We start from the raw sequence: 19,106 nt of genomic DNA on the forward strand, positions 1-19,106 counted from the left end.
AAATGAATAGGTAGAGGGTGACATAATAACTATATGAAAATTTTGGTAGATTTTTTTCCTTCTATGAGGCGTACTCTGACAGAACCGTGGTTTCTAGTCCTTTTTGCAAAGTGTCATAGCAATTCATTAAGCCTGGGGAAGACTTAAGATGCTTTGGAAAAAATCGAACAGTCTAATTCACATCTACAGAAAAGAGCAAAACAGTAATCCTTATGCCAACACATATTAGAAAAGGAGCAATGAGTGAATGCAAAACTTAGGGAAGCTCAAGTGATCCGAGGCTGCAGTTGTCAAATGATGCAAGAGGAATTTCAGAAAGCCAGATATCTAGGCATTTTCAAGTTTTATAGGCATCTCTGATTCAGGAGAGCTAAAAAATGAATAGGTAGAGGGTGACATAATAACTATATGAAAATTTTGGTAGATTTTTTTCCTTCTATGAGGCGTACTCTGACAGAACCGTGGTTTCTAGTCCTTTTTGCAAAGTGTCATAGCAATTCATTAAGCCTGGGGAAGACTTAAGATGCTTTGGAAAAAATCTGAAAAAATCTGTCTAAGTAATGGAGCATGGACAAGAATAACCTAAGAAATCTTCTCGGAAAAAATCTGAAAAAATCTGTCTAAGCAATGGACCATGGACAAGAATAACCTAAGAAATCTTCTCTTATTTCTCCTAAGTCAACACTGAAAAGGGAGTTTTCAGACCACCTACAGTGATGCTTAAGACAGCACTACAGTTGAAGGGTATATTAAATGATTTAGATCTCCTACTGCCCCATGCTACAAGGCCTTATGTGGTAGCAGAATCAGTGAAGGGATATAAAGGCTGAACAAATATTCCCTCTTACAGATCCCAATGTTGGTGTCCATCCACGTAAGACACCACAGCAGATCGTCTAAAACGTGGCCCTCAATTTTTAAGCAGATCCTGTTGAGTTCCTCGAGGATAAAAGCAGTTTCTAGAAGTATTTATGAGAGTTCTTTTGGATCCAGAGTGGGCAGAGACCTCATGATTTGCCATTCAAGTTTAGTTTCCTTTAATTGGATAAGATTAGAATAGGCTGGAAATTCACTATATCCCAAAGAATAATACAATAGTCTGTTAAAAGGATCAATGGAATTCTTATATTTATTTTGTCAACTAAAATTGAAGGCAAAGATATTTCATTTTTCTAATTGTTAACACTCTTACAATGTTTGCCAGATGTGGCTTTTAAGTGAAGAAGTGGAAAACTTTCTTTAAAAAATTAAACACTGCAGTTGTACAATGTTCTGTGGAGCTGGCTGCTCTGTTCCCACTTCTGTTTAGTTTGGATCTTCCTTCTTAGGCCTGTGTTTCTTCATCAGGTGCTTCCCAGTGTCCTTACCACTGATGGGATAATCAGTGAACACGCAGAGGTTGAACCTGAAAGCTTGCACAAAGAAGAGCTGGAGAGTCAATTTGAGGAAGTCGGAAGAGAGAGTTATTACATTCTCCTTCCAGTGCTGATCCCGTGGCCTAAATGAAACCAATTATCCAATCACTTTCAAATGTAGATGTCTTAAAGGAAGAAACTGCCTCTTTATTTTGACATTTAGACAAGCTTTCAGAACTACGAAGGAGATACAGCTGCGTCTGAAGTCCCAGGTGTGGATTTTTAGTCTCTCTCCTTAAATCTCTCTTATTTCACAAAACAAAAATACCAAATTTGATTAAGATAAAGAAGAAAGATAAGTACAGTGATTTAAACTGAGCTTTCACTTGAAGAGGGACAGACCAAGCGTAGAAAGGTTTGGCTTTTCACAGCCGTCAAGCATTGGACTCCAAATGACCTATGCAAACAGAAAAAGGGTTGATGCTCAGCTGGAGTAAATCAGCAGAGCTTCAGCAACACTGCCTTAATTTACACCAGCTAAAGAACTATCCCAGGCCCTCATTAATGGTCCCTCAGCTAACCGATCTGACCAGACAGGAAAACCACAGACACATCTGTTTCCTGCCCTCCATTCTTCAACTACCACACCCACTTTTATCTGCAGTGTGCTCCATGGTATGACTCACTTTAAATACAGAGGACATACTTTCTCTATGTCTGTTAGACTTCAAATTAAGAAGCAAGAGGTAGGTTGTTTTGAGGGGTCCCTGGTGGACTTTTGGGTGGAGAATGGAAGTGCCTTATATTTTTTTCCATAGTTGAAAGACGGTATCACAGGAATAACAGCATAAAGTTGTTTATTAGTTGTGTGTATTTTACATTTCTAAATAGCGTCAAGGGCGCTAGTCATAGAGAAGGACTCCCTTTTGATGTGGCATAAGTAATAATAAAAAAGTATAAATAATACCAGATACGTTAGCTACAGATCAGCCAAAAGTAGTAGATCATGGGTTTTGTCTACATTTCTATAGTCCTTTTGCATGGTCACAGAACAAACAAAGGAAACATCCATCAGACCATTTGAGATGTCAAACCCATCGGAAAACCTACAGCTCTCTTGCTTAGACTTTTGAACCCGACCTTTTTATTTTTCACTTGGCTGGATACGTTGTATTTGGCAGCCTCCAGAGCACGCACTGCTCCTGCCCCAGTCCCCATACAATTAATGTTCAGGAACAACCAGAGGAGAGAGGAGAAGAATTGTATAAATTAGACCACACCCATGGTTTTGAGGTCCAATGTCATGATGCTTGCCAGGGCAGAGAATTGGTGTTGGGAGGGCCAACATTTTCCCAAGTGCCAAGAAAAAAAATCAAGGCATTAGACCCATATAAGCAGGACCAGTTATGCATCAGGGGAACTTCTCAGGCAATGGAAATTTGGAGATTCCCCCAGTCCTGAATGATCAGTCTCACCCTACAGACAATGCTAAATCTGCAAACTATTGTACAAGGGATTATTACCCATTAAAAGCACTTCTCACGACATGAACAAGTTTTTCTGGAGAACTGAAATGCCTTTTTTTATAGTAAGCTCTGACTGAAGTTGTTCCCACAGTTCAGGCACAAGAAACATCCCTGCTTGATACAGCCCAGCATCCAATCTCACCACAGACCAGCAGCAGCTACTTTAACGCTTGCTCTCATTTCACGGTGTCCCCTGGAAGTCTTGACCTAGATATGCCCCTTTCCAAGCTTTCATCCAGCAAAGGAGAATGCTTTCTCCTTTCTCATTACTTCTGGCATCATTATCTGTCTTTCCTACTCTACTAACTTCGTATTACATCACCACCAGCTTTCTATATTCTGAGGCAAAAACCCCCATTTGTACTCATTAAGATTTTTTACAATCTCCTTGAACTATTCAGAAGAGATTTAATAACCTTCCTGTAGTATATGAGGACGGAGGAAGAATGGATTGACTTGGGGCTAAGGAAGAGACATGGTTATAACTCCAAGGAGTTGCCTTTTAATCTGGACCATGTGCCTGTGTTCACAGCATGCGCAGAACTTTCACACAGCCTGAAAACAGGCTGCAGCTTTGTGCCTTACCCTCTGGATTATTCTTGGATCTTTTACTGTGGTGCGTGGGCAGTGCAGTCCATTCATCCCTGATGCTGGTGATAGATGTGAGTGGACCAAGCCACATATATTGAATAAATGGTGACAGAACAGTGACTTCTGGAGAGACTGATTCTGAGATCCTCTACAGCTTGTCTAGCTGTAGGAAGGAGACTATAAAAATAATGAAAATCATAGGTCTTAATCATAAACAAGGCAGCTCAAGATGTGAGGGGCTTCTGTTCCAGCCATAGCTCCTATCTTTGCCAGGCTGTCACAAGCAGAATGTCACGTAGGGTCTACCTTGCTGCTGATTAATGTATAGTCATCCCTCTAGAGGGGTGGTCTGCTCTACATGTATGGATATGCTTTCCGTGACAAACCCTAAACCCCTAAAACTGGGAAACCTAATACATACCTGCAATATTTTCCTTTTTTTACAATTCTTCATTGCATGTCCATCCGTCCTATGCATTTCTTCCATGCTTCCACTCCCTGTCTGCAACAGAGCTCTGTGGTCTGTTGCCTTAAACACATTTATTTCTCAAAAATGTGACAAGATAAGACAAAAGGGTTGGGATTTAACTTCACCCAAGTTGATAGCATATACCCTATATTAATTTTCTTCACAGCTTCAAACAAATAATTTGATTTGCACATTTCCCTTCCAACTATAGCAGTCACATTAGTATGTGGTTTATGTTCATCTCAAGAACAAGGTTAAGATTATCTGGAGGATGCTAAAGATGTCTGATCAGTGTAATTATAGTTCTGGTGTCAGAGAAATTTTATCTGGGTTTGGATGACACATATCATGAGAGTTTTTCTAGTCACTGCCTCTCCTTTTCCTTTCTGCTATCTCAGGGGCATAAAAGTCTTCTATTTTGGCCAAAAACTAAAGAACATTTATGATCTACGTACCGATTTTCAAGGAGGGAAGAAGTAAGTGTAATTTTTTCACATATGGTTCCAGTCCTTAGAGAGATCTCATTGATTGCTGCTCTGTACCTGCCCAGCCATTAAGGTTGAACTAACTACATTACCACAACCTTCCTTCCTGATTAGACTTTCTTACTCACTGGTAACGTCCTGATCTCACAACCTTCACTCCCTTAGGTAACTCTGCTGAACCTGTTTAAATGATGCTTAGGCTTGGAATTGCTGGGCATGTAGAGCCCTGGAGTGTGTCTTTGGACCAATGGGACGTTTGAAGAGGAGTATTTCATGGGAATGAGATAAAAATTTGCAGAGAGCCTCCCCTGCCTGAATTAAAACACTGAGCTATTAAATTTTTCATGCACAGTAACATTTTAGCTACCACTGGTGTAGCACTTTCTGATTATTGATTACTAGTTCAGGGCATTGAAAAAGGATTTAATTTCTACTTTGTCTACAGTGAAAGATATCCAGCTTCTCATCCTGCCTAGGGAAAGATATCCAACTGCTCGTCCTTGCACAACCTGGTTGTCCATCTTCATAATTACTACACTATTTTTTCGTTTTCACATTTTCTGTCCTGAGAGAGATATTAATTTTCACCGAAACTTTTTCCACTGCTCTCCTTAGATTTCTTTCATCTGGAGAGCAGTGTGTCAATTGGTTACAGCTGGAAAAGTCAATATCTAGTTTAAGGTGCAGATGCAAAGTATCTTGATGACTTTAGCAATTCTTCTGCAAGATCTTTAGCAGAATGTAGCTCAGAGAGGTAGGCAAGAAGCCTGGCTGATTTCTGCTCTTTCTCCATTGTCTTTGTGGATGTTGTTCCTAATTCATCAAATTTTGAGCAGTGTTTGCGCTCTAGTAGACGGAGAATTTCAGGAAAACTGGTTCTGTTTTCCTGGATTTGCTTTTGCCTCCAACGCAGGACCTAGGAGATACCATTTTTGGAAGTCAGCATGACTTAACTGGTGCCTGAACTTCTTTATTCTGCCTTTCAACCCAAGGAAACTTAGCTATTTTCAGAGGATAATTTTTGTCAAATATAAACAACTCCCAGAAAGCTATGAACATGAGTCCTAGTATTATCAGGCATTATAATGAGAGGTTGTCTGACAGATAATATTGCGGCGATAATAATCTCCTATATCATAATCTCTGGTAGCCCATACCTGGGCTACTTAGATAACTTCTAGTCAGAGTGAAGTTTTTGCAAGGCCTTTTTTATTTGATGTCAATCATAGTTTAAACATCCCCTCCTGCTTTCCTCTCTCTTGCCCTCAAGTCATCCCCAGACCTCTTCCTGCACTACGTTTTTCGTGACCATGCAGTGAACCCAAATAGGGAACTGATCCAGTGAAAAAAAATAAATTGTGATTTATTTTTTTTTTTCCTGGGTTCTTTTTCAGCTGGATCAGTTCCTTTGGTCAGGTTCAATGAGTGGCCACACAAACATTTGTGCAGACGAAGTGTGTGTGTCAGACGAGGAGGGGATAAGGTGATGGATACAAGGTGCAGAAATGCAGAGGTTTGGCCCACCAGCCAAGAGCAGTAACACAAAACTTGCAACCACAGTGTCCTTACTTATCTGTGTGGCTTTCACATGAATGACTGAAGAACTGGAAGGTTTCAAAGCTCTTCTGAAGCCCTGGACTCAGAAAGACAGCTCCTACAGTGAATGCACACTTATACGCATGTCAGCACAAACACACAGTGTGATCCTTTGTTTCCACTGAAATAATACAGTGCAGAAATGATGAATATTTCCTTATCTTGGCTGCCTTCCTGCAACTAGGGAAAAATTGGCTGGTACAGACGGGAACACCCAGGAAAACATTTAGTGTATAGCCTGGTTATTCACTCATAGCTGTATTACATGTTTGTTGAGATCAGAATGGTTGTCTCCAAAGGTAGAAAATAAAGGAATAAAGTCAAAAAAAAAAAGAAAAAAAAAAAGAAGAAAAAAACCTAATTTATTTCCCCCATGCTACTGGAGGGAGAAAAAGCCCCAAGAAACAAAAGCCAGCATGCTGCATCTACCAACAGGAAAGCGAAGAATTGAACAGTAAGTTCTTTCTCTTTCCATACATATTTTGTGAGCCAGTGCTAGGGATGAGGGAGCAGCCACTTGAAATCGAGTGGGAAGGGAGGAATAAAAAATCAGCCTAATAAAAGCCAGTGGGGTTAGATAAATTACTGGGAAAAGGGAGAGGCAATTTCTGTCCATTTTAACGCCCACATGCAATAGGGAACAAGTGAAAATCAGCCCCAGGGATAATTTATGGTTGCTTTTTCAAATCTCTATCCAGGTCCAAAAGAAGCCATGTACAAGAAAGTTAATCAATAACAAAAAAAGACCCCAAAACAAACCCCCGGAAATATTGCGGCAGAGATGGGAAATAATGACTTGGGAATTAAAATCATTTACAGTAGACAGTCCAGATGTTGGCAAGCACTTATTTTCTGTTGGCATTTCATGGAAGTAAGAGGTCCCATTACAAAAGTGTTCCCATGGCTACAAATGCGACCTAAATCAGGACCGTTTCTGCTTATCATTACACAGTTGTCAAAGATTCAATTGGCAGTGAAGACTGGCAAGTTCATGGTATAGTTACCCATGAGCCTGAGCCTCTTGGTACACTATATACATTCTTTACAATAAAGATCACTTCTAGAGGCCACCTCTGCTAGAGCTCCAGATCTTCCCATAAAAGCAGACTCCAAGCAAATTTGATGTCTTAATCCAGACTCTTGTTCATGTGGTTTGGGTTGATTTGGCCTGAGCAGACCAAAGAGCTCAGGAACTGATTCCACTACCAAATACCTAGAGTCTGGCTCTTCCTAAGTATAGTGTGAACCTTGTAGCTTAGGTATGTCCCTCCTAACTCTGGTGGTAAGATTAGGAATTCAGCTGCTCTAGAGCATCTTCAAGGAATGAAGAGAGGCAGGTCTCTCTAGATGAAAGGCAGACAATAAATGGACTTCTATGTGGAAAGGAGGATTTTAAAATACATGGACAGCACAGGTATCAATCTAAAAACCAGAAGCATGTAGTAGAGACACACAGTAGGACTGCCTCACATAAGATAATGCTTTTCTTCTTATCTCTTACTTTTCCAGCCAGCTGGTCAAATAATGGCACTTTATTGAAAGTTTCCTATTTCTACAGAAATATCATTATTTCTTAACAGTGCAACTTCTAAAACAATTTATGTGTGGTTCAGATGCAGGATGCAGTGTTTATCCCATGAACAAAATGGGAAATGTGAGGTTTTGTCCCAAGATTTTAACATCGCAAACATTGATACTGGGAATCAGAGCCCAACTGGAGTGCAAGTGAGGAAATGGGATCCTCCAGCTGAATTAAGTACTTGGAAATGAAGAAGGGGATAAAAGAGTAGGGTTTATAGTATCATAAAATCATAGAATGCTTTGGGTTGGAGGGGACCTTAAAGATCATCTAGTTCCAACCTGCCTGCCATGGGACCAGATTGCTCAAAGCCCCGTTCAATATGGCCTTGAACATCTCCAAGAATGAGGCCTCCACAGCTTCTCTGGGCAATTTGGGCCAGTGTCTCATCACCTTCATAGTGAATTTTTTTTCCTGTTATCTAACAGACATCTCCCGTCTTTCAGTTTACCCCTTGTCCTATCCCTACATGCCCTTGTAAAAAAGCCCCTCCCCAGCTTTCCTATTAGCCCCCTTCAGATACTGAAAGGCTGCAATAAAGTGTCCCTGGAGCCAACTCTTGTCCAGGCTGAACAACCTCAACTCTCTCAGCTTGAGAACTTATTTTAGTTCATACCCATCCAAAAGAGGGCACCAGAAACTCTTTACAGCTATTGGAAAGAGAAGTTCAGTCAGCTCTTTTCAGCAACACTTACATCTCTCTTGGGGCCCAAATAAATATATCAAAGAAATCCAGAGCAGGCCATTTACTGAAAATGATGTGTTTGCCATTTCACGCCCATTCACTTCAGCTAAGAGTTAGCCAAAAGCTGTCACAGCCCTGGCCCAAGACAGGAGCAAGTCTTAGCAACAGGCAGCAGCGTGTTTCCCTCCCTGAGCTTCTCCTGTTGCTCTGCAGAAGCTCTGGCATGGGGAGATAGACCTATTACATTTCATAAAAAGAACAGAGAAGCTATAAATCCCGCCATGGTATATTTATTGAAAAATGAAGGTAATAAAGCTAATCCAGATAATGAGCTGTATGTTTCCCTGCCTCAGAAAACCTCTTAGCCAGCGGAAATAGAACCACCTGAAACTTAGCAACCAACTTACTTCTAGTTCTTTTTTTTTTTTAACCTTCTTTCTCCTCCTCATCATGAAACTCCCTTCCTCATATACTGAAGAATTTGGAAAGGTGGGCATGAGACAGGAAGGGGTTGAGGAGGTTAAAGATACCATGACCACTACAGTGCTTCAGTTTTCTGGGTGGAAACAGAAATCTCTCCTTAAGTATTGGGCTGTACATCCGAAGATGTCACTCAGGTTCCCTTACCAGTCAGTGGAGGGGGTCACAGGATCATACAATGTGAATAAATCACCTTGATTGGGCTAAGTCCTATTTTTTCTACCATAAAGAACTATATTGTGTTGGACCGTACAAAAATCCCACATATCTGTTTGGCTAAATCTCTAAATAATTTACTATTGGTGATTACTAGGTATTACTACTTAAAGCTATGCTAAATAGAGATATTTTATCTGGAGGTGTTCAAGGCCAGGTTGGATGGGGCTTTGGGCAACATGGTATAGTGGAAGGTGTCACTGCCCATGGCAGGGCAGTTGGAACTCAATGATCTTTAAGTTTGTTTCCTACTCTAACCATTCTATGATTCTATGATTATTTTTTTTTTCCCTTGGGATTGCAATCCATTGTCAGCCATTATTCAGCTGTTCTACCCTGCTCTGTCCCTCAGACCAACCTCAGTCCCTAACATCAAGCTGGCCTGTAGGTATCTCCTATTGTTGTTTCTGCCGATTCTTGCATGAAATTTTAGAAACAAAAAGTACTTTGGGAAATCATTGCAATTATGTTAGAGAGTTACTTTTATTCCCGATAAAGAAAGTTTAGCTCCAACTGAACCTTTTTGTCTTCTGAAAAAAAATAGTCTTATAGTAGGTACCATAAACTAAACCCAGTGTTGTCAAAATGGATGCCTCAGGAAAGGATGACAGATCTCTGTTTGCTACAAATACCTCCATTTGTATTCCAAGCTGAATGGCTATGAGTAAAGTGCTCCTGACTCTGGAAAATCAGAATCTTACCAAATTATGGTGCTTTTATGGCCATGAGTTGCCAAGATGACCATGTTGTTTGGGCTTCCTTGTAGATTTACGCACAGGTCATTGAATGATTGAAATAACATGATTGGCTACAATAGCAGAAGACAAATCAGCTAAGATATTCCTTCTTATGTATTTATAACTTGACAAAGGATTTCCTTGACTAAGTCTGCTTGCTCCATGCCCATAATTTTTGTTTGGGTTATAACAACCTTTCAATAACCATATTTAATATGCTTAATACCAATTTAATAGCCATAAATCATGAAAATTCTCTATTTTGACACATAGTTTTCCTTGTTCTTCTTCCATCTGTAGGTACTTACTGGTGACTTAAAAATAAACTCTTCGTGTTCAGCTGTTGAAATTCTAGGGATTGAGTTGTCATTATCAGCGAATTTGCCAGACTGAAAATCTTTCTTGGAACTTTTTGAGATCTACTTTTTTCCATGCCCATGTTTCAAATTCTTAGTCTTCATGGCTCAAAATATTATCACCACGACCTTCTTATGACTTGACTTAACAAAATAGCAGTCTGAAGTGCCTGTGAGATTTTGAACTTCTGTTTACAATAATTTTCTTATTAAATAATATATAATAATATATATAATATATTATATACATAAATATAATATATATAAAATTAATTAAATAAATAAATTTATAAATTTTCCAATGGCAACTTGTTTTTGAACTGTTCTTTTTAAGTATTTGGCACTGCAAGGACTGATTTGACAACACCAACTTATTTTCTCTTGTTGAGAGAATGACTGAAGCTTTTCAGCAGAAAAATGCTGAAGGATTAAGGTTAATAGTGCCCTTTGAGATGAATTTTTGAATCACAAATACGATTCTGAATAGCTGTTATAGTACATCCATCTTTCAATATTGAATAAGACAACATGATGAAGAGCAATAATGTATTAGGTATTTGTATAAAATATAATCACAAGTCTGTTTGGGGAGTTTTTTAAAATTGTTTGAATTTATACATTCATGTGTCTACTTATACATCTACCAACTTTTATGTCTCTGTGTTGATTTATGTGGTCAAATAATCTGTCTCATTGTATAATGAAAAAAAAGAGTAATTATTTGTGTTACTAATTATGATCATAATGGTATAGCAATAATGTAAATGGTGTATAATTGTGTAGCAATTGTATACTTACGGGTAGTAAGAGAAATACATGGGGGAAAAGAGTGGAAATTCTATAAATGCAATTTTGTGGAAGAAAACAAGTATATTGAAAATCTGATTTTGTCCACAATTACAGTGCAAGTAAAAAAAAAAAAAAAAAGTTAAATATTCTCTAAATGGTAAGCAAAATCCTTCTGTAAACATAAAAAGAGAAAGAAACCCCACCACACCTACATCCCCAAATGGTCCCTGTATTACTGCAGACCCTCATCTCAGTTATAGCCTCTACATCACCAGCATAATGCAAGCACTGCAGTAATAATAAAAAGCAGTAATATCCCCGTCTTTCCTTGAGTTTTATTACTTGAATTCACATATTAGTCTGTCTGCAGGGCTGCTCTGTCAACACATGGAGAGCAAAGCCTCTATTAGAAGAACCAGGGAGGGGCATATTCTCTTATTTTATTATTACCGTTATTATTTTTGACCACAGCCGTCAGAGGGAAATCATTAGAGGAAATCAATTCAGGATGTGAACAAAGCAAACATTTTTAATAACAGACTTTTTATGACTCATTGTTCTCACCAGTTGCTCTGACTGCACAGGCTGTTTGTCAAAGGAAAGTTCACCTTCAAATGTAAAAAATTAAAAAGTCCATGAAAGTCTTCATGGCGTCATCCTGAAAAACATTTTTTGGCAGTCTCCTTGAGGTGAGGTTGGTTCCAAGTGGTCTGGGGTGAAAAAAAGAGAGAAAAAAATAGTTCTTTCTAGGTTCACTGGATATCTCAGCCTGCAAGAAACGCTCACTATTCACAGACCCACTTCTCCTGATTATTTGTATGGCTTTTGCAGAAGACATCGGTCATCTAGGCGAGTAATGAGGCTTGTCTTTCAGATCACCTCTTGTCCACTGTCATGCATTGATGTTTTCATATCCCTGGATTGCAATGAAGTGAAACATGAGTGAGATCAGAGTAAAACCTTATACATAGATTATTGAAAAAAGGTAATATACTAAATAAATATCTATGGAATAGTCTAAAATACTATTAAAAGTAATAACAGTGTCATTTTGATACAGATATGGAGTTCCTTCAAAGGACAAAATAAAATTATATGCTCTGAAGCCGAAAGACTGTCATGACTGTCTGTCCCAGCATATATTTATCAGCAGCATTTATTAAATAGCAGAAAAAAATCAATGCACTGGGAGATACTGGTAAGGAAACAGCATGTCTCCAGGCTCAACTGGTTGCTTATCTCTTGACTCTTGAGGTACAAGATTTCTCAGCTGCTGAGACATTTTTCCATGTATGTTTTTAGATTTGGTGAGACACTGGCCTAAGTTACCCAGAGACGTGGATGTCCCATCCCTGGAGGGGTTCAAGGCCAGGTTGGATGGGGCTTTGAACAACCTGGTCTAGTGAGAGGTGTCCCTGCCCATGGCAGGGGGGTTGGAAGTAGATGATCTTTAAGGTCCCTTCCAATTCTAACCATTCTATGATTTTTTATCAGAAAAAACCAAGTAAAATAACACCTTCTATTTACCTATCAATGACAGACATTCACATTATTTTGATTAGAAGTAACAACATCTAGCTAGAAAATCTCATTTCTGTTTGATAAAAAGTGGAAGCAGAACAGATCTGAAACGTATTAAACATTTGATGTGAACAACCATTAAATACTGGAAGTGGGAGTGAAAGAGAAGGAGGTATGAAATGCCTTCTCACCAAGAGGATGTGGAATAACAAGCTTCATGAAGCTGCAGTGCTTGATTCATTTGCAGTAGCTTGAATCTGGATTTCTCACATCCTGTCTGAATACATTAACTATTGTCTATTTTTTCTCACACTTTTTCTTCCTGTTCTGCCAATCAGACATTCCACCCTCAACTGAATAAATGAAAATAGAGCTGAAACGGGTATATTTGCTAGACTAAAAACATCTTAATTAACTGGTATTTTTAGACTTATTAAATAAATACATAAACACAGTATTTGAAGCTCAATTCAGAAGTGAAGCATACAAGGACACTAACTAAACAGAATTTACTTTTCCTTTCCATTGGAAATCAAAATTGTCTGTGCAAATCCAATATTTATTAAGAAACTGCAAAATTTTTGTGAAAATCTCTTTCTTCTGTCATAAAATGTGTTTTTGAAATGAATATTTTGATACCAGCGCTGCATAATTTAAGTTTTTTGGATAGCATATCTGAGCTGGATACTTCCCTCCACTGATATAAGGAATTAAAAGGAGACTGAACATTTAAAAGGATAGGAGGAGAAAGTGAAGTAAATGAGGAAAATGAACTCGACAGAAAAGAAGAAAAAAAAATGTTTTAAATCCATAGAAAGACATGATGGTCAAAATAATAGAGGAAGATGAACAGAACCAAAGGTGGAAAATGTCTCTGAAGTAACACAGACTGGAAAAGAAGTTTGTGCTTTGAAGAGAATCTAAGGGAAAGCAATTTATCAAAGTAAAAGAAAGAAATTAATACCAGATCAAGGGAAGAAAGAGGAACCAGATGAGAGAGATGTGAAAAGAAGGACGGGGAAAAAAAAGCCAAACAAATCTTTGGAAAAAACTTATGAAAGAAGAGATTGATCATGTTGCTGGGCTAAGATCCTTTCCCTACTGCATCAGAATGATTTCCCTCCAGGACTTCATTTTTAGAAACAAATTTATTTTCTTTTTTAGCTTTTTGTGGCTGAGAGGCTGAAAGTAGGGAGGGGAGACCTTAACCATCTGACTCATACACAAATGTGAGAGCTAAGGGCTGAGAGGAATTTCATCTCAGATCCTTTGGGGCGTGGGGGGAAGTCTCCCCATTGTCTAGTTTAAAGAACATTTGCTAAAGGAAAATAAAATACATCAGCTCCTGTTTGTTAAATGCTCTAATAAGGTCCTCTCCTTGGGTAACAGCATGTGTAATGTTCTTTTGCAGTCATAATGTGCCACGTCCAAGCTTGTGAAATGCCTCCCACGATTCACGAGGTTCAACCAAGGAGAAGGTCTGGATAGGTGTGTGTTCTCAATTACTAGCGTCAAGCCCTGGTTCATAAGGTGTAAAGGTTTTTTTGGGGGAAATGCTACTCATTGTGTCTTAACATTCACCACTGGAGTAGAAGGAGGAAGCTTTTAATCCTCATGAATTGTATGGTGTCTTTTAGGATGTCAAAAGGGGACATGGCACACAGTTTCTCACTGCATTACGTAATATTTTAATGATCACAGTTAGCGCATATAGAGAAGGAGAGGCAGAGAAATTTACTTTTTTAAGTCACTGAAACTAAACGCAGCTTCTAGGGGCCCTAATTTCTTCTTTGAGCCCCACATGGCATTTTAATGAAATTATTTTCCCAACTGGTCAGTGAAGTAGAAATATATCATTCCTATATATCTTTGTAAAAATTGGGCAGTGAAGCTACATCTTTAATAATAACAAATAGTGCCAGGAAACTTTCATAGGCAACAGAACTCAGTCACCCACGCTGTTAAATTGTTAATAATGTCCTTAGTACGTTGTTGGCCCAGGCCACCTATCAATCTCCAAAATAAATTCCTGGGCACGACTTGGGAGTTTACATGAGGCAGAAACTATTCTTAACAAAGATTGTGGATGTGGCCATCCCAAGGGGGGAGAGAATGAGGGCTTAGGGGATGCAAACCATTCTGGATTAGTTGTTTTCAAGGTCAGAAAATAGTTTGTAGGCATGTTTAATTTCTACATATGGATGTAGCCTAAGATATTGAGTCCCTGAGCTTAAAAAAATGGGTGATTCTGTAGTAAGCAAAACTGACCTGATTAATGAGAAGAAAGAAGAAAAAGGCACAAAAAGAAAAAAAGCTGCAAGCACTTAGTGTAGCCCCCTCAAAAAATTGTTATCTGTATCCTTATAATGTCATCAAACTTTCACTTGCACAGCTTGCTGGTTAACATCCTGTCATCATGGTGATGTTTGAGGTGGGCACCTGAAATTTTGCTTGTCTATTTATGCAGCCCCATCCTCAGCCACTGAGGCAGTTGCAGCCCAAGCCTCTTGGATCATAAATCTGCTTGCAGTCAACCCATCCAAACCATGCAAATAAGAGTTCACACCATTAAGGTGCTCAGCATGAGGGCAGTCCCTCTGTATCCAACCTAATCATGGGCTCAGGATAACTCATCACCTGAGTGTAAGCTTGAATTTCAGTCCTGTGGATGGTGACTCTGCACTTGGGAGGGAGGCATGGTGCAAGGACTGAAGGATTTGCAGATTCTGGTCTTTGTGAAAACCAATATAATTCCAATTATAAACTGCTAAGAATCAGTGCATCAGCCCATTAGCAGTCCAACTGCTAAAAGAAACCCCTCTGCCTTACAGCTCTATTCAACAGAGAGGAGGTGCGTGGCAGCTGTCCACACCTTGCCTTGGCATGTTAAATCTACAAACATCTGTTTCCATTGAAGTGAGAAATAAATCCACCCTCCGCCATTCAAATATGTTTTGGCCCAGAGAAGCATGATAGAAACCTGTGGTAGGATTCATCCCATTTTGTTTTCAGTATTTGCACTGTAGAAATGTACAGTCACCCCAGATTCCATTGACAGTCAGCTGAGAGAAAGAGGTCCTTCTAGAAGATGATTCATCTGGCTTATTTTCTCATCTGTCTTTGGGGGAAATGAATCATGACCAAGAAATGTCCATTTATTTCCATAGTTCAGGTATAAACACCTGCACAAGAGATTTAAAGGCTCCATGAGATTAATTTCATGATGCAAAATCTGATATTTAAGTCTCATTTGTTTAAATTAATATTAATAATCCCTTGGCCTGTTCTCACCATTTCCTGAGGAATGAAATTCTCAATTAATTCATTGCATTAGTGCTCAGAAAATAAAAATCTAAATAATCATGTTTTTCACCTATGATGCCTACAAAATTGTTACATATGATTCTATTTTTTACTCTCAGCCCTGCTGTTATTTGTTCGAGTTAATCTTTTGTCTCAAGTTGTATAGAGAGTTCTGTCTCTCTCAAAAATAATTCCTGAGAATTATGTGTATCAAAATACACATATCCATGTAACTGTCATGTGAGTTGCAAAGCAAATTGTTTTGCAGTAAGAAAACAACAACAATAAGTTTATTAACGAATCATTGGACATTCTCCACTACACATGATCCCTTATTTTTCTCCCTGGGCCCAAAAGCATCTGATTGTGCCAGGTTGGAAAGGAAGAAATTTCGAAAGAATTTGAAAAAGACATGATATTGAGGATAATGTGAGCTGTTTTTAGTCTGGACTAGATAAGGAGATGTGGAGACTCAGGGGACTGCAGAAGACAAGGATAAAAATGAAAGAGCAGAAGAACTATGGCATCAAACCATGGATGCAACTCTCCCAGTATCTTACATCCAACAGGTGACAGTTGGGGAGTCACAGAAGAAGAAATGTGTAAAAGTCAATGCTTAGTGCAACATTTCCCCTGCTCATTCTGCCCCAGCTTTCAAACCTAGGACACATGTGGCATTTTATAGTCCAAGACCAGAGTTTCAGCTTTCAGTACCACCAGTGGACTGGTCATCCATTAGTTAGTTTGTTACTATCTGGGATGCATTTGTTTCTGGCATCCAAAACCTTGTAAAATAAATGGTCCTCTCACTCACTTATGCCTTGGATGAAGATGTACTGGATTGCTGTAAACTGCTGCTTAGATATAACCAAAAGATTTGATGTAGAAGAAAGGAAGGTGGGAGAGAAGGAAGAAAAGATGGAGGGAGGCAAGGAGGGAAAGAGGGAAGGAAGGAGAAAAAGAAAGAAAGGGGAAATAAAAGCAGAGAAAGAGAGAAGAGAGAGAAAGAGAGAAAGCTAGCAAGCAAGAAAGAAAGGAGAAAGGAAAAGAAATGAAAAAAAAGAACAAGAGAAAAGGTTAACTCAAAACAGATGTAGCAGTGCCTGTTGATGTTCCTGTCCATCCTTTGAGGCACTGGTTGCCCTCACCTTCGAATGTTCAGCCCCATCTTTGCAAGGCAGACCTTGAGCTGTCTGGAGGGCAGAGAAATCCCTGTTGAGTGATTCACAGCCCCCATCTGTGAAGGCGCTCACTGGCCTTTTCAGAGTGGAGAGGAAAAGTAAACAAAAACAAGGCCTGCCTGGTTTGAAGCTGAACTGGAAAAAGTTACCACCTGCCGAACTGACATCACCCTGACATCACAGGTTATTGGTGCCAATTAATACACTTTTTTTTTTTTCCTTTTTTTTCTTCTTTCTCTTTTTCCATTCTAATCTCTACTATTCATTAGCTTCAGCTGTCCTGTCACTGTTACCTGTATTTTACCTACAGTGTAAATACTATTTTAACTTTCCAGGTATTGTGGAGACTGGAACTGACCTCAGACCACAAGACAGCAGTGAGAATAAATAAAACACCAGATTTGGCTGCATGCCGAGGACCTTTCTGCTTAGCAGTGCTTGACTGTCTCATATTCATCCCTTGGAAATGATCAAACTGATAAAGTTTATCAGTGAAGCCAGGATTCCTCGAGTGTCCTCTGAGAAGCACAATGATGTAGCCAAAAGGAAATCCGGAAATTCTGGAGGAGCCTTCCTGAGCACAGAGAGAAAGATCCAAACCTCTGTCTTCAGGATTTATGAACAGCGAAGGAAGAGAGATTGCCAGGGATGGTTTTGCCAGTAGATCTTCCTTGGATATCCTTTGAATCAGATACAGTATTGGAAGGGAGCAGCTGCTACTCCCTTTGGTGCTGTGTAGGCAATAAATGTACTTGGAAAAGAATAACTGTATTTTAATCTGTTTCCACGTAGCTAATGTCTGAGGGAGAGATTATGGTGATGTCAACATAGAAACGACAGTTTATTGTGGCCTGGAATTCTCAACTTTGCTAATTAGTGTACGAAGGAGATACCTGAATAACTGCCTCAATGCTAGTTTTGTTTTTAAATCCTCATTTAGATATACTATGGTGCTTGTATTTACCTAAATCTTCAACGAATTGCTTAGAGTGTGAAGGATTTCTGACAGTTACACTTCCTTCAGCCCCATACAAACAGAAATACTACTGAGCCTCCAGGAAAGTGAAGTTGATCCCAATGGGGTCCTCTAGAAAATGTGAACAGCTTATTTGACAATACTAAAAGCTTATAAAAACAGTAATTAAAAGGGAGACCAATTCTGTCACTATAAGATATCAGAGACACATTGATGGAAAATCAATATAAAGCAAAGGAAAATCAGATTTGGTCTGGATGATGTTTGTGTCACACTGTATTAGAGTACAGATGTCAACATTCACATATACACATGCATGTACACAGGTATATAACTGCCCAAAGGAACACAGTCTATGATTTCCTTGTATTGATTTATTTAATACTTTTTGTAAGTATTTTGAAATTTACAAACCCTGATACCCTCTGCTCAATGAAGAGACTTTTTCTCTTTTTTTTCTTTTTCTTTTTCTTTTCCTTTTCCTTTTTCTTTTTCTTTTTCTGGTCCATGATTATCCAGACTATTTAATTGTTACCCCGGCACAACTTTGACCTGTATCAAAGAGTTGTCTTACACATGGTGTGTAGCATAAATTCCACTGTAGTATAGATATTATTGTTAATATCATAGTTACTATTGCTGTTAACTAATGGTTAATTAGAGTAATCACACTTACATAACCCCACATGATATTCGACTGGGCTGCTCAGAGCCCCTCAGAGTCCTCAGCACAGGAAAGACATGGACCTGTTGCAGCAGGTCCAGAGGAGGCCATGAAGATCCTCAGAGGGCTGGAGCCCCATTGATGTAAGGACAGGCTGAGAAAGTTGGGATTGTTCAGCCTGGAGAAGAGAAGGCTCCAGGACACCTTATTGTGGCCTTTCAGTACTTAAAGGGGTCTTATAAGAAAGGTGGGAACAAACTTTTTAGTAGGATCTGTATTGATAGGAGGAGGGTTTTAAACTAAAAGAGGACAGATTCAGACTAGATATAAGGAAGACATTGTTAATGGTGATGATGGCAAAGCACTGGAACTGGTTGCCCAGGAGGTGTGGCGGATGTCCCATCCCTGGAAAAATTCAAGGTCAGGTTGGACAGGACTCTGAGAAACCTGATCTAGTTGGAGATGTTCCTGCTCATTGCAGGGAGTTGCACTAGATGGCCTCTAAAGGTCCCTTTCAACCCACATTATTCTATGACAACTGTCTATTTTGAAGACACTTTTCATATTGCAGACACTGTAACCTCTGAAAAACTGGAT

The sequence above is a fragment of the Calidris pugnax genome, unplaced genomic scaffold (assembly GCF_001431845.1).
Source record: "Calidris pugnax isolate Ruff unplaced genomic scaffold, ASM143184v1 scaffold54, whole genome shotgun sequence".
NCBI classification, from domain to species: Eukaryota; Metazoa; Chordata; class Aves; order Charadriiformes; family Scolopacidae; genus Calidris; species Calidris pugnax.